Below are 12,966 nucleotides of genomic sequence, written 5' to 3'. Positions count from 1 at the left end.
TAAACAAATATCCTTAAAGAAGATACCATTTCAGGCCTTGATCTTGCAAACTCCCATGGGCTTAACGTTAAGCACATGAGCAGTCCCAGATGACTCCAGCAGAGCTACTCACATGCTTACAGTGCATAGTGTTTGCCAGATCACAGTCTAATTGCAAAATAAAAGGCAAGTCTCCCAGTTCTATCAACTGTAACGAATTGTTATTACCAGCACATTTTAAAATAGCCAAGGGGCATATCCAGGCAGACCCACTGGGGATGAAGCCATGTGGACTTGTTGCAACAGGACCTGGAAATACTTTTTCTTGGACGAAGCCCCGTGCCAGTTCTTTGAAAAGCTAACAGTGTGGTGAGGTTGTTTCTTGTAGGCTTTGACCTGTGCAAGACGGGATTGTTTTTCTGTGGTTTATCTTTGCACAGGCCCTCTCTTTCGCACGTTTTGGGTTGAATTCTGCTCCTCGAACCACGCATTGAAAAACCACCGTCCTCTTAACCTTGGGGTTGCTTTCTATGAGGATTCCTCTACTCCACAACGTCCCAACATACCTTGATGAGAAGAGCAGAGCAAACCGAATCACGGCACATGTCTGCCGGGCTCTTTCACACCGGGTCCCATCCGTGTCTCAGTGGACACAATAGGGAACATTGTGTCCCGTCCTCCCGCAGCAGCTTGGGGCGGGGGGCAGACGGATCTGGGGGCACGCAGAAAAGCGAGAGAAACCCACCCAGGTCTGCACGCATGCCGAACAAGCCTGTTAATGAAGAGCCAGCCCCGAGCCCTCATTAAGGAGCCCTCGGCGTGCAGCCCCGGTGCCGCGACCATCCCGGCGTTCGGGGGCAAAGCCCCGGTGCCGCCCAGCGCCGAAGGTTGCGTGGCCGCTCCGGGCTGGCGTTTGCACCTGGGGCTGCCGCGGTTTAATGGACTTTAACACATGCAAACAAGAGCTTTTGTTGGCGGGCACAAAGGCTGCCCCCGGCGCGGGGCTCTCCCCAACACTGCCCGCATTGTTTCCCCTCCGCTGCTTCTTGTCACCCTCCTTGTCAGAGTTTAATGAGGACAACGAGATTTCGCAGGCTCATTTCGCACTTCAGCAACTTCCTAACACTTTCCTAACGAGGGAGAAGAGGGCAGGAGAGATCGAGGGTGCAGGGGAGGAGCAGAGCCCCCCCCATCCCCGGGGGCTGAGCCCGGCACCCCGGGGGATCCCAGCCCTTTCCAGCTCAGGCCTGGCACTTCGGCGAGGTCTGATTAACAAAAAAAAAAACCACAACTCGATTAATCTCACCGGGTTTAAACTCGGGAGGCGGTGGTGATGGGGTCCCCGGGGTGCCCGGAGGAGCAGCGATGCTGCGGGGAGGCGACGGCTGCTGGGACCGAGGTGGGAAGCGGCTGGCACCGTCCCCGTGGCTCGCAGCGAGGTGCTTCCCCGGAGCAGGTAGCTTTCCCCGGAGAAGGTAGCTTTCCCCTAAGCAGTTCTTTCCCCAAGGCACCGGTTCTGCTCTTTCTCGGCCGGAGATGCGCCGTTTCCTCCTCTCCCCGCGGTCCTCGCTGTCGCCGAGCATCTCTGCCCAAAGGGAGAAGCGGAGCGCGGTGGGTGCCCGGCTCCTCTCCCACGTTCCCGGGGCAGTTTCTCCCCACCTGGGCTTTCCTCCCCACCCCGCAGCATCACCCAGCAGGGCTCGCACCGCTCCTCGAGGAATAACGGGGGGTCGCGGTGCCGGGCGGGCGACGGGATGCGACCCGGGGCCGGGAAAACTTCCCAAGTTCTGGATTTGCACAATTAAAAGCAAACCTGTAGTTTTTTGTTTTGTTTTTGTTTTTCAAACGAGTTACCGCCAGGCTGTGTCTTTCGCAGTGTTTTAACTGCTTTTGGTTCTCGGGGAGGGACCCCCCAAACGGCGGTTTCCCCCTCGAACCGGCGCTGCTCAGCCTGCGGTCCCAGGCGCGTCGTGGCTGCGGTGTTCGGTGTTTCGGATGGAGATTTCGGGGAGGATTTGCCTTTAGCCTTTGCAAATCCCCATCTCTGACTCCTGTTCCCACGACCGAAATCTCCCCTCGGCTTTTTTTTTTTCTTACTTCTCTCTCCTGCGCGAGTGAGAAAGTTGGAAAACTCGAGAAGTCGATTAATGCGAAGGGATTTTAAAACACCAAAGTATGCGATGACAGGAAAAAAAAAACCCACCCCAACCACCTAATTAGATATTTACCGAAGGAGTCATTACAGCCTGCTGGGTAAAACACAGAGTTTATAAGTTCTCTGGCCACAAAGAAATTCAGTAATTACTCTTTTTTTCTCCCTTACAATGGGATGGGTTGAGGATGGAGTGTGATAAACTTAACTCTGGGCTTTTTGTAGATTAGCCCTTGGCAATCGTTGGTAAATACCAAGTGAATAGAGACTGTGTGACCACAGTCCCTTGAATTAGGGACAAACATTTCCTCTGTGCATTTTAAATAATGCTACTGCCAAATATTTTGTTACCAGAGATCATTATCCTTTGAATGAAAACTGGAGGAGTAAAGGCATTGGTTTTGTCTTTGCTGGTGTGGAACAGACTATATGATATCTAGAACAGCAACGAGCTTTCACAAATTGCTATATGATTTCTACCGCCAGGTTCTGTGATATTGGATACGACATAAAAATAAAAAAGCCGGGCAGATAGACACAGAAACTCACAGAAACCACCTGTATATTTTGTTTCAAAGGAAAATCTCAGCTATTGTCTTACTGGCTCTGGTTCTGTTAGGCCTTGGATCTGCTTAATCTTTAAAGCTATTCAAACAAATTGAATGATACAAGGCAAGGCTTCTATAATTAATCTGGATTCTTGAATTTTGATACAAACTTTTATGTAACTGAGAAGTTTCTCCCTTTTCCTTGCAAAGACACTAAATAGACACTAAATCCTTCTGTCAAGAGTGCTACCGTGAACAAAGTTAAAAGGAACAAACCTGGAAATTTTCCCTTCGAAAGGAAGAAAGGGAGGAATGTTAGAAAGAGATGCAAACATAAAGCCATGGGAGAGCTGGTACTGGTGTCTGGACAGACACCAAGGTTTAAAGTGGCCCTTACGCTACCAGCTGCCTGACCATGAACATGGGAATCGTGGTTTGTCCCAGGTAAAGCTTTTGCAGGATGTTATTTTGTCAGTTTATTTTAACCTCACGGGCATTCAGTGCTGGCACTCAAAGGTCTCATTTGAACGTTTTAAAATGTTTATTCTTTCACTGCTACAGTCCAAAGAAAATGGAAACGACACCATCTTGGATGGAAGCACTCGTGTTGTTAACCCTGATCTGCCACTGCAGAGGCTGAAGCTTTGGCTGTGGTCTGTCCCTTCTCACATTATGCAATTTGCTCTCGATATTTGGCAGAACTACTGCAGAATGAATACTTCGCAGAGCTCTGCATCCTGCGATGAGGCATTGCTGAAATCCCCCAATGTATGACTCCTTTGTAGGAGTCAGTATTTTATCTGGATTACCAGGAAAGGAAGAATGACCTATTTTCTTTCTTTGCTGTTGTTTTTGTGACATGGGGTGTCCTGCCTGTGACTTTAGTGGAAAAATCAATACACAGAGAAAAGCCTTTAGGCCTAGACCTGCTAAATAACTTACAGGCTGCAGATATAATTTCTACTGAGACTACTGGTAAAATCCTCACAGACCCAGCACAGACTCAGTTGGTGTAGGCAACCCTCCAGGTTGCCCTGACAGCTCTGGCTTTCTGGCTCTCCAGGTTTCCTCCACTTGTGCAGATTTTTCTTTTAATCATGTAAAATGCAGCAAAAGAATGAAAATCTTTCAGGTTTTGAAGCTGATTTCCCTGACCGTGATGGTTTATACAGTGCAGTTCTACCGTCAGGTAGCTCTTATTGAAAGGAACACTCTGCCCTTGGGCAATTCCCTGCTAGTTGGATGAGCTGGGTTTCCTTTAATTTCCAAGCAGACATGGGTATGACTGTCTTTTCACGGACACAAAGAGAAGTGGTGATGACTGTACAGACAGAGCAGAAAGCTGTGCCCAGGGCCAGCCTGCCATGCAGTCCTGTCCCAGGTCACATCAGGCCACTCCCTGTCTGGTAGATGCCCTACCCTCGATGCCAGTCAACAGTTCCACCTTTTTCTCATCGAGGTGTAGTTTCAAACCATGTGCACAGGATGCCAGTGCTCTGTGTCAGCCCTTTGCCGCTCACATTACCAGTTTCTCCAGAAAGGCACAGTAATGCCCAAGGCTTGTTCTCCATTCCCTACAGAGGTGTCACCTCCTCAAGACTGTCTAAAGACTGTTTGGAATGAGGCTGTTCATGTTAGGATGGGAAATAAAAGAGAACAAAGGCCATACTAATTTCTCTGGTCCCCATGGAAGAGGGGGACAACCCAAAGTTGCCCACACAATGGCCCAGACAGGATGGTTTTCAGGTGCCAGCAGCTCCCAGGTGCCAATGCCACTGGGTCTTGTCACAGCTGCTTAGCGCGCCGGCCCAGAGAGGCCACTGCTGATAACCCTCTCCAGGTGTTCAGCACAAGAACAAAGGGCCTTTTCAGTGGCTGCTGAGAAGGAAGACGCTTCCTTGCTGGTTGCAAAATGGCTTTCCTGGATGGCAATATTTGGTTACAGTAAGATCTGTTATTTCAGAAGAAGCCCTGCAGAAGGGAGAGTAATTTGACTCAGGCACGTAAAACCAATGTGGGGACTCTTGTCTCCCTCCTTCTTCTCCCCAAAGTACTGAAACAACACTGAGTTGTAATATTTCCTCTGAGCATGGGAAAACTGAACCTGGGACTAGAATGTATCTCATCTTGTTGTGCCCATTTACATCAGGGTGAGTTAGTTCATCATCCTGAAGATACAGGGCATCCTGAAGAGCAACAGCGACTTACCTGGTTGGTTAGCAAAAAACCCCAATGTCTTCTGAGCACAAAAGAGAGATGAGAGAAGCTATGTGCTGGCAGAGGCACAGTCCAGGGAAGGTTTTTTCTCAGCCTATGAACCTGGATTTTAATGTTTGTGTTGGAACACCTTCATGGAATGGTTTGACAGCAAAACCTGCACTGTTTGCCCAGGGAAACCTGAGAGAATACTCGGTCCAGTGGATGAGAGCAAGGATGTATTTTTTCTGTATTTCCCAAGTGGATTAGTCTTGATCCCTGTACTCTGTGTATTTTGGCACTGGAGGGAGTGCTGAAGAGGAAGGTACTTGTGCATGTGACCATCCAGCACAGCCGTCTAGAGGTGGCGCATTCTTCCTTTCCCACACAGCCAACTGCCAAGGGAAGGAGCACCCCTTCTATAAGCACTGCCGTGATGTTGTCCATGTATTTTCCAATTCTAGCACCAATTGAAGGCTTTCTGTGTTCTCCTACAACCCTCACCATGGTTGTTATCTCTATGAGATACTCCCAGCATGTTCCTTTACTGTGGCTGCTCAGCTACGTTTTCCCTATAACCCATAAGCTGTTCTTCTGCACAAGAACAGAGAACCAGTGCCCTCTGGTATGTTGGAGGTGATTAATTTAAAATGATTTTCTCCATTTCCTTCAGGTAGAAGTGAGGACAATCCAAGGAAACTTCTCCCACCAAAGAGACATTTCCCATCTATGATAGAAAAACAGAGAGATGTTGCATTCATCTCAAATGTTCATGGTTAGTGGAAGAGAAAGGACGTCTAACTTCTTCTCTTTTTTTTTAATACCTACCAAGCTCAACATGGGAATTCATACATACATAAGTGTATATATAAAGATAAACTTCTCTTTTTAGGTAAGCAGAAAAACATTAGCTCAGAAATTGTGCTTTTCAATCAAGCAGTACTATTTCCTAATAGAGGCAAGGCTATCCTAAATCTTCAAATGCACCAGCTAACGTCTATACAAATAATGGGATTTGGCTGAGTACAGTTAAATATATTTGATTACTTCCCTTTTATCTCGTTCTAGGTTTACTGTACTTTTCCTTGGATGGCAAATAAGAAGCCCTTTTCTTCTAAGTGACAGCAGGGAAAAGAATCAGGTTGCTAATTTACCTGAGACCCGGGAGTGTGTAATGATAGATGTGTGCTAGAAATACAGAGTGGGCTTTCTAATTTTGGGGGGGAGGAGAGAGGGGAAGTGTGAGATTCATTAATCTTTCAAATTGATTGCACTTTTGCTGATGGACTTTCATGGTCATAATTACATGCACAGCAGGAAACAAATGCAGTGAGAAGATCATCTGGCAAGAAGCAGGGACCTCACAAAATTGTCATACAGGAAGCATTTGAAAGGGAAAATCACTGTTCTCTAGACAGACAAGGACATATCATGCTTGTACGTGCTTACAGTATCTACCTCAAAATAAATGTTAGACTTAGGTTAGACTTACCTGTAGTGTTGTGGAGAAGTGAGCTCATCAGAAGTCAGCACATACACAGTCCAGGACAAGTTGGGTTAAACAAGCAGAAATTCCTGTGTGGATTTTCAGTGTTGGTCTTCATCGGTGACCAGCATCAGGGTTCAGGAATCAGTGACCACCCTGGGGAGCCACAGCTGGCGAAGTGTCTCTGTGCTGCTGCTGTCACCAGGCCTGCATGGTACCAGTTCTTCCGAGGGCATACGTCACTTGGTTCTTTGTGCATTAGTAAACAGAGCCTCTCCATCAAAGTCGTCTTGGCAATAGTGAAGGAAAGAGGCAGGAGGGGAGGGCGATGGGAGGATGGATTGCAGGCAGGCACTGAAGGTTCATGCCTATGGTTTAGGTTTGTTTCAAAATAGGTGTCTTACCTCCCCAAGGGAAAGCAAAAGCCCAGCACGTGTCCCTGTTTCCATGATGACCAGGTAAAACGGGCATAAAGCATAAGCAGCTTTGTGTGAAAAGTCATTCTCTAGGTAGGAAAAAAGACCTGTAGCAGACCTGAATCTGAGCCCAAGTTAAGTTTGCAGTGCAGATGTGTTGTTAATCTGATTTAGGAAGAGCTTATCTCCCCTTCTCCCTTCCTTTGCCGCCTTCTAGGATCACCTGTGGGCAGGCCAAATTCAAGCCAGGCTTTCACCTGGAGAGGTGTGTTCACACCAGCTGAGAGGAGAAGTTCTAGAGGATGAGAGGAAGCAAGTTATCCACATCACACAACAGGTGAGTGCCAGGGACGGTTTGGGTGGTCAGATGCAAAAATTACCTAATTTTTTAAAAAGATTTTAATATTGCCTATTAAATTATACGTTCTTTTCTTCCTTAGGAGGTTCAACATACCAGTTCTTCCTCTGGCTCTCTTTTATCTGGTTCATATATGATGTTGGTTGCATAGAAATGCAGAAAGATGCCATAATTTCCTGTAGGCATGTCTGTATGAATTCTACGCTTCCAGCAGACCCCGTTTCCTTAAAATACCTACAAGATCCCCAAACTGGGCAAGCAGCTTTTGTCTGTCTCTTCTGTTTTGCAGAAAGAAATCCTATAGTGACTTTCAAGTAGAAAAAAATTAGAGAAATAATAACATGACCCAACTGCAAAAATATTTTTTTTCATGAACTATACCAATGAATTGGAAATGCGAGTAGTAAAACGAATTGCCAAAAGTATCAAATATATGTGTTTTCAATAACTTTTTTTTTTTTGTTACCTAGTAAAACATTTTCCTGGAGAAGGGTTGTTAAACCCCTCTGTGCAATATAAAGGTGCAGTGGTAGATTGTCTCAGAAGTGGTTTAATGGAGTTTTGGGGTCCCATTTTTGTACATATTTCAACACACACAGGGCACGATCAATTTGGGTTTATAAAATGCTATATATTTCTTCCTAAGCAATGATCTTAACTTTTAAAGAATGTTGCTTAGTTAGGAGTGCATGTGCGTGTTTGCATTTTGGCAAGGCAGCCAATAACATACAATATTTATGTCATTTGAGAAAAGTATTTTGTGCATTTGCCAAGAACCAGTACTTCCTAAGAACCTAAAGGTATTTGATCTGCTCTAAAACAGTCCTAGGAGGAGGATTAGGTGGGTGGGAGCAGTGGGCAGAGGGAAGGTCTGCCCAGTCTTTGCAGTGTGAAAAGGCAAGGTTTTAAACAAACACATCGGATCTCATTTCAGCTCAACCTCCTTGAATCTGTTTCTATGGAATGAGTTCAGACTTACCTGTGGATTTACTGCCAAAACCCTGAGTTTTTGCAATCAGATTGCCAATCCAGGTTGGGCTGCACTGAGTAAAAGTCCATTCCCAGCTTTCCTGCCATAGCTACTGCAAACAACACAGGGAGGTCAACCCTCCGCAGGGAGACTAATGATTAGATGTACAGAGCAAAAATGGCAAAAAGACATGGTCTTGTGTTATACCAGCATACCCCCCTCCAAAGCTGACACTTTTCAGCCGTCTTAGCAGGAAAAACAACCAAGAGCTGAGAGCACGGAGATGGAGAAGATTGTATGATCATTATTTAGCCATATCCTGATCTCTGTTACTCTGCTTCCTTTATCCATTGGTGTAATGGAGATCAGGATCCATCCTTGGCCACCTGGTATCAGCTGTTGCTTATTCATTTGAAAAAGAGAAAGCCTCTTGCCTTGCACACACCCCAGCTACCCGTATAGACCCGTTGCACTGAAATTTTTGTGCCAAATCCAATGATATAAAGTTTCATTCAGATATTTTTTCCGCCTCCCTTTCCCCCCCCTTCTTTTTTGCTTTATCTCTTCCTTCCATCTTCAGCCTGTCAGGACTTTCACATACCTGTAGCTGACAGCTAAGAGATCAGGAACTTTGATGTTGTAAGGGATATTTTATCTCAGGTAATTCTCACCAATTCCTACCTTATTGTGTAGGATATCCAAGGACTCCGAGAGTGAGCAACGCCTTTGTCTGGTAAGATCAGAGCAATTTGCAAGCTTTTCTGGGAACAAGGTCCAATAAAGGGACTTTAGAGATATAATCTGTCAACCCCATTGAGCAGCACTGTGACAGCAGCCTTATGATTATTGACAGTTTAAGCATCGCCCAGGACAGAACAAGGCTGGAGGTATGCAGTTATTTGTAGTAAAACATTGTTTTGCTGAGGAGGCAAAGGAAACCCTTTATACCCGAATTCACCAAGATTTTACCAAGTTTCTCCCTCACGCAAACAACTGACCTACCTGGGAGCTGCTGCTTTTCACCAGGAGTTTGAGGAAAAAGAACCTCCCTGAGCTGCAACCCCTACTTCACAAAGGTGACCTCATTTTATGGTGAGAGCTTTGAAGGGTCAACCCAGTACGGGCAGTCCTGCACTTGCAGCCACGGGGCAGAGGGTGGATGGACTGCCCCCGCACTGTCCAAGACATGTGCTGCATGGCTTTGGCATCACGGACAGGTGCAGCTGTGAGGACATGCAAAGCCTTTTCTTCAGTTTCCAGTCCTATGGTAAGTACGGTGTGGGGCAGGAGTAACGAGAGGGCTGTTCTGCCCTGAGCCCTGTGTTTGAAATTCTCTTTTTCACTGTGCTACCTTGCTCCATTCTTCTAAATCTCCTCATTCCCAGTGACTCACACTGAGATGGCAGAGGTTTTATGCGGGATCAACCATCCATCATCTCTTCAAACAGCTATGGCATGGAGTGCTCTAGAAAATTACTTACAGAAGCTCAGCAGGTCTGTCCTTTACTGTCTTTACCTCTGGCTCACCTCACTGAGGCTTCACTGTCCTCACCATATTTGATTCTTGAGGACTTTCACCATTAATGTATTTCTAAACTGATTTTCTCCCTCACTAGGCAAACATTTACTTATTTTATTTGCAAAGACGTCATTATGCTCTTTTTCAGTAAACACTCAGGCCTCACATCTTTATAAACATATTAACAAAGTCTCCAGATCATCTTCAGTGGTGACGGCTCAGTCTCTCGCAGCAGCTTTTTGAGGACAAAACCTTTCTGCAGAGGTAAGTAATGGGCTTGTATCCATCCACCCCTGGTTTTCATAGTTATCGAGCTGATGTTAATATGCCCTCCTGGTAGGTGTTTGTGAACTTCCTGAATAATTAACCTTTGCTTACTGATGATCAGGCAGGCGTGTCAGTGTTGGTCATGCCAACCTACAATCAAGCCTTGGATTGCTCCCAAAGCTCCTTTTGCTGCTCTCTTGAACCTTTAGCCATCCTTCGCACCCATTCTCTGCCCTCACCAAGGATGTGGCTGTCAGCACCCAGCATTTTGAAGCCAATACTTGGCAACTTTGGTGTACAGATCCTGTGGCACAGTGGCAGCTTCACAACACAAAGTGTAGCCCAAACGCTGATGACACCAACTGTGTGGTTTTATTGGGTTTCCAAAATAAATGCCGAACCCATTACAAAACGGCTGGCACGTGGAGATAACTCAATTTCCAGCCCCTCCACTGTGCTGAAAATGCTTTTCCTGACTGTAGAAGAGACCCAGCATGCAAAGGGCCATGCAAAGTTGTGCCCACTTGGCAGAGGCACCAACAGCAGCAGGCAGAGAGCAGGGCAGGCAAACCCCTCACTGGCTCGCCAGAGCAAAGGGGCTGAGGGCAGCTACGTCGCCGGAGGACAGGACGCCGTAACTGCTGAGAGAGGTTGAGGCTTTATCCAAGGATTGGACGGGTGCAAATTGCATGATTTCAGTGTCTCTGCCCTAGGGTTTGTTTATTCTTTAATTAGTGTCTTGGGGAAAGTAGATGACGGGGTGCAGGCAGAAAGCAGCTGTGAGTGGTGTAAGAGGAGAATCCTGCCAGCCCACATTGGCCATGGATCTTGGCTGCTGCCACTGAGGGAAGAGCCGCTTGTGCCCTTGGGAGCGAGGCGCTGGCTGTGCCCCTGAGCATCTACCTGACAGGAGACTCTTGGAACAGCTCCAACATGTTTACTCAGTAATAAATTCTGACTTGTTTTCCCAAATCACCTCATAATGACTCAGTTTGAATCTAATGATGCAATCCTGAAGGGAATCATTAGCTCCCCAGCTAGGAGGGTCGGCCACTCTCCAGCTCCAGCCCACGTGGTGGCTGCTGATTGCGGCATTGTTTCGTGCAGCTCCATGTACGCTGGCTCGGTGCATGCCAGCTCCTGGGTGTACATTCTTTCTAGGGATACCTCACCCCATCCTGTTACAGTTCATGCCAGTGCTTCCCTCCTAGTCATCTAGGTACAAGATGGAAAAGACCAATCTGGTTTTGATCAGGTGAGAACAAATATGGTGGTGATACCATGCTGTTGAGCTGGTGGGTGTTTGCAGTTCAGTCTCTCTTGTCAATCCCTGATATGGTCCCTTCCTTGTTCCGTGAGGAACAGATGGAGAAGGTACTTGGGAGAGCTCTGCAGAGCAAACACCTCTTCTACTGTCTGTTACTCATGCAGACAGGCAAGCTGACCAAAGGCGCAGAAGAAAAAAAAAAAGATGACTTTTCAAGCCAACACTGGCATCGTGTCTACACTGGAAGATGTAGAAGAGGTTCACTGCCATATTAGATCCAGTCCCAAATTAAAATCTCTCTCCCAGCGACAGCATGTCCCACAATAGTCTGACACATTGTGTGGGCTGCTGAAATGACACTAATTTGCACCTTCCACTTCATTATGCACTCCAGACTTCATGATCCTATTGAGGTAGAAGCCTGGCAGAGACAACTTTACCAAGAGTTCCACACTGACATCATTTGTACATTTGTTCATTGGCGCTTGATTTTCCAGGTTGTGCTGCAACTTCAGCACAGGGTGTTAAATGATTTACTGCGGTAAGACAATGGCAAGGCCAAGAATAAAACCTAGGTATCATTAGCCCCAAGATACTACGACAACCAACTAGTGTTAGAAAACACTCCCTGCCACCGCCTCACACTTTTATTTATCAACAAAACCGTGTTTGTTTTGTTTTATTCCTAGTAAGACATTGTTTCACTGGATACCACTTAAAATCAGATTTATCTTCCTTGGAATAACTACAAACTCTTGCAGTTGTAATTCACTCCCCTCCCATTTCTAATCTCATTTCTAGTGAATGCATTGTTTTTCTTTCCATTAGTTATAAAATGAGATCATTAAAACGAATATTGGAACTCAACAGGTTTGGGGCATGAAGAAACTTCACTGCAGATGCATCCTAAATGTAATGAGATTGCTGCAGAGACTTTCTCAGTTAAATGGCAGAAAAAATCTCTTTCTTATGCCATTTATTTGTGCTTCTGTTTTGACTTTTTGGGAACAAAAGAAATTCTGGTTCCTGAAGTCTACAGCACTTTTTGCAAGAGATAACTCTGCTAATGCGCCAGCGCTTACCTGTGGGAGCGCTTCAGAGGATGAGGTTGCTGGGCTGGATCCTTCTCCCTGCACCGATGCAAATAAGAGGGAACCTCCCAGCTGATGTGCCTGACCTGCTGCTTCCAGCGCTGCGCCTCCGGTGGAGAAGAATCCTGACCCCTGCAAGGGTTGCGAGATTGGGATCTATAACTCACTGACTCAGCTGAATCCAGAGAGCAATTACATTTTGCCTAAAAATAAACACATTCTCTCCCATTCCTCAGCTGTTGTTTCAGTGTTTATCTTTTGTCTCTCCATGGGCCCGTACTTCCCCTACCCTGACAAAATCCCGCAGAGCATGAGGTGGGATCTAGGAGGGATTTGTGGGTCTGAGCCCTCATTTTGCTCAATGCTGCTGTGTGCAGCGGGTCCCCCATCTGCTCCCAACCCAACAAACCTCTTTCAACTCCTCAAAGAGCAGCTGCTTTTCACCCCGAGTGGGCTGGATGTTAGGGATGGGTGAAATTACTTCTGATGGAAAGGATCCAGGTGCCCCCCAGGATTCTCTGTTAATGCAGGTCACTGTCTGACCCTTGGTAATACAGCAATATGCTTCAGATGCAAAGAAGAGATTTGAAGAGAAGAGTTTTGGGGAGCTTCTTTTCTTCATTAAACTTATATTTTAGGGGGGAAAAAGGAAAAAAGGAGAAAAAAGAAAAAAAAAGCAAAATCTGATCTAACAAAGCTTAAATCTAGAGTAAATTC

The 12,966-nt window shown here is 46.3% G+C and overlaps 1 long non-coding RNA gene across 10 annotated transcripts; it reads left to right on the top strand.

Moving 5' to 3' along the window:
• The first annotated feature begins 1,291 nt into the window (after positions 1-1,291).
• LOC128853408 (uncharacterized) lies at positions 1,292-12,464 on the top strand. 10 transcript variants are annotated; one of them, XR_008451968.1, is made up of 4 exons: positions 1,292-1,435; positions 5,944-7,114; positions 7,218-9,599; positions 9,773-12,464. It is a non-coding gene; the product is annotated as an uncharacterized LOC128853408 (long non-coding RNA). The 10 variants fall into 10 exon arrangements; XR_008451960.1 differs by having other exon boundaries at positions 2,890-7,114; XR_008451967.1 differs by lacking the exon at positions 1,292-1,435 and adding an exon at positions 1,456-5,650 and having other exon boundaries at positions 6,995-7,114.
• Positions 12,465-12,966: the final 502 nt, after the last annotated feature.

This window comes from Cuculus canorus, chromosome 12, assembly GCF_017976375.1.
Source record: "Cuculus canorus isolate bCucCan1 chromosome 12, bCucCan1.pri, whole genome shotgun sequence".
Taxonomy (NCBI): domain Eukaryota; kingdom Metazoa; phylum Chordata; class Aves; order Cuculiformes; family Cuculidae; genus Cuculus; species Cuculus canorus.
The sequence above is the reverse complement of the archived record's forward strand: the minus strand, read 5'-3'. Positions and strand labels throughout refer to the sequence as shown.